General features: G+C 41.9%; 1 long non-coding RNA gene across 1 annotated transcript; it reads right to left on the bottom strand.

Moving 5' to 3' along the window:
* Positions 1 to 227: 227 nt before the first annotated feature.
* On the bottom strand, positions 228 to 3,009 carry LOC144113611 (uncharacterized). The gene is made up of 2 exons (XR_013310833.1): positions 2,433 to 3,009; positions 228 to 2,032 (listed from the first exon to the last, which is right to left on the bottom strand). It is a non-coding gene; the product is annotated as an uncharacterized LOC144113611 (long non-coding RNA).
* Positions 3,010 to 3,310: the final 301 nt, after the last annotated feature.

Below are 3,310 nucleotides of genomic sequence, written 5' to 3'. Positions count from 1 at the left end.
CTATATGATATTACTGCTTTGTTTTTTTCCCTTTCTGTGTATATATTATACATTTCTGCTTATACTGTTTCATTTTAACCCAATTGTGATGTTATTGTGCACAGTTATTTGTGCTGATTACATTATAGTCTGTTGTTTTTCATTGCAGAGTGCTTGAACATGACTGCCTTGCCAGGACCTCCCTGTCAGGGACCTGTTTTGGCAGTATCAAATAAAGGAGGGCATGATCACATATTTTTGTTGTATTATTTATTTGTACAGATCCGGGTTTGGATGTCCACAATAGGACGGAGAAGATAGCAGCATAATTCATGTAGACAGCAAACATGTCGTCCCGCAGGACCAACAGCATCAAGTTTTCTGTTCTTGCCTGTTTTCATAAAGTTGCTCCCGTTACCACTGGGTGGGATATCGTGCCTCACAACCACATGATCACTTCAAAAAAATGCTTCTGCACACTGCAAGTCTGCTTTACAGGTGTGAAAAGAGCACATATGCCCAGGTGTTTTTATTGCAGTCATACTATTATGCTGTCATTCTGCTGACCAGCAAGCAGTTCTGCAGTTATTCTTTGATCTTTATTTGAACTCTCTTTTTGTTGCAACACACAGAAGAGAAACTCTGCCATGTTGTCGCAGTGAGCTAGCAGCCACCTTATTTTGATTTTGAGGTCTAAATGGTGACAGAAGAAGCAGGAGGACCTCATCATGCAAAAGGATGAAATGACTGCACCAGGCATTTCTGTAAAATCTTTCTACACACATGCGCTTATATATGCATACACACAAACTTGTTGTTTCAAATTATTCAATACAGATTTTTATTTGAAAAGCAGCGAAAGGTACGTCTATGCAGGTTGATTATACAGCAAGGCAGACATCATGTACATAACAGAACACAACGAAATAATGAGTAATTAACCAATATAAATGGAACCTCAATTTTTTTTTGTTCAGGGCACAAGATTATACTGACAAATTGAAGGCCTTCAACATAAGAGGTAAACCCAGTTTAAAAAACTTCTGAAACAGAATCGTAATTCGAGATATGGACCACAGAAAATATGCATTTGGCAGCTCGTAAAAATTGCCTTTCCCACATTACATGTTCATAAAAGGGCGTTGCTTACATCACCTATGTTCTAAAACCGCCCATTTTCGATATGCAACGTGAGAAAACCCAACTTGAGTTCTCTGAAGCTATTTTCATGTTCGATATCTCGAGGCTTCATACAGGTTCTGAAAAGCTATGCTTGCCTCCGATTTTTACACCCTTCAATTTCACAATATAGCATCGTACCATGCCATTACACTCTGAACAATGTTGCCATAGAATCAGTACCCACCATCAAGTATTTCGGGGTTCACATAACATCCGACCTTTCTTGGAACAATCACATAGACGCGATTATTAAAGGGGACATGACATGTTCTCCCCACAAATCATGATTTTATGTTACTGCCACTGGCCACGGCATTATTAACTATACATAAAAAAGGCGTACGGCCCTATGTGCACATTTCAGCTGGAAAGCTAGAAATTGCAATTAGAAGTTATCGGTTCTAATCCCCTCCCGATGGCAGTGACGGCCATATAGATGCAGCCTGAGTGACGTCATAAATCGTTAGCACTGTCATCATCTCCAAAACTGCCGCGCACAGTCAGTGTGGAGCACAACATGCACCTATTCAAGTCCCGCCGTGGCACACTGCGGTGAAGTCTCCAAGATCAGACATGAAACAGGACACAGGCCTTTGTTGCCTTTGTCTTCTGTCCCCCTATTGTGGGGTGTGGGCTCCTCATTCTCTTGCCAACACCCCTTCTTCACCCCTAGCATGAACAATAAACAACCCACTGCCCTATCCTCACTATGCGCAGTTCAGTTCCAGGCAAGCACGTGACCATTGGTTTATGGCGTCACAGATCGAGGGTGCACCAGTGTTGCCTGACTTTCACACGGTTCAGGATAACTTAAATACAAATTACTTGTCGCACCAAATCAGCCTATATCTCGCCTACTTGTTCAGATATACTTAACAAACTACATGCAATAAACAATTTGAGTCTGAAGAATGGTACCATGACCTCTTCAACAAGGCATCGAAAGCATCTGAATTCCTTCAATGCAACCTTGGTTTATGAAACCCAGACACAATGCTTTTAACATAGAATTAATTAGTGTGCTCGAAATGAAATATACCTCCTTGATTTCTAACAGATGCACATATACTAACAAAATCGGAGTTTGGAGACCGAGCCTGCCCAATTTATATCTAAGAATTACTGAGTATCAAAGAAATGAAACAAATATCTGAACTTACCTCTGCTCAAAGGACAGCAAATATTTTCCATTCCCTCCTTTTTCACAAATAATACCATAGTCACTCTTACTTCACTTTGTGCCATATCACACCAACCTGTCGTGTTTTTACCTGCATTGATCACCAACTGAAAGATGCACATACCTTTCCTCAATTTGCTTTTTTCATTCACCTTTTTTCCACCCCATTCGTTACTGGAATCAACTGCCTGGTACCATTGCATGTGCCATTGATCATGATAAATTTGAAGCCAGTCTGAAATGTTACCTCCAGCTATAGTCGTGACCCTTCCATTTTTCTGTGCCTTTTGTGCAAACAATGCACTCAAATGAACATGACAGTCTACTGCTATCTGTCTTTATATTAACGTGATAGCGTTAATGGTCCCGTTATCCAGAACATCTGGTGTCAGCGTTGTGAGCAAAAAAAAAAAAACACTGGCATGGCTCTGGCAGGTGATCCGCACAGAGCAACCTAGGAGGCAGATGGGCCACATAGGTCGTGTAACCTTGCACCGTCCTCACAGCCTGCCCACTGGAAAAGAGCCAAGTGCCTACCATGGCATGGGCCAGTTAAATGAATGATTGGTCGCTCGGGAAGAGCAACCGGGGCCGCAGAAGGCCCACTGCTGGGAGCACCTGCCATCACAGGGCAGTGGCGCATCGCTTAACCGCTGCACCACCGCGCCAGAAAGGGTGCAAGGACTCCCGGCGATCTATGACTGTAAATTAGAGAATCACCTGTATATATGACAATTAACTCATTATGCTATTTGAGGCTAAAGGTGAACATAAAATCTTATATTCTTATATTTGCGGTATTCAGTGTGTTCCAGTTTATACCAGCAAGGTTCAGGTCACCAGCCATGATAATTTTACTTCCAGACATGTGCTTGAGCATATAATACAGAGCCAAGATAGGTTCCTCCAAAATTCTAAAGTGTGTAGATGGTATCCACATGTAAGAGACATTCTTGCAGATGCAGCTTG

This window comes from Amblyomma americanum, chromosome 1 (assembly GCF_052857255.1).
Source record: "Amblyomma americanum isolate KBUSLIRL-KWMA chromosome 1, ASM5285725v1, whole genome shotgun sequence".
Lineage (NCBI taxonomy): Eukaryota > Metazoa > Arthropoda > Arachnida > Ixodida > Ixodidae > Amblyomma > Amblyomma americanum.
This window is presented reverse-complemented; position numbering and strand designations above follow the sequence as displayed.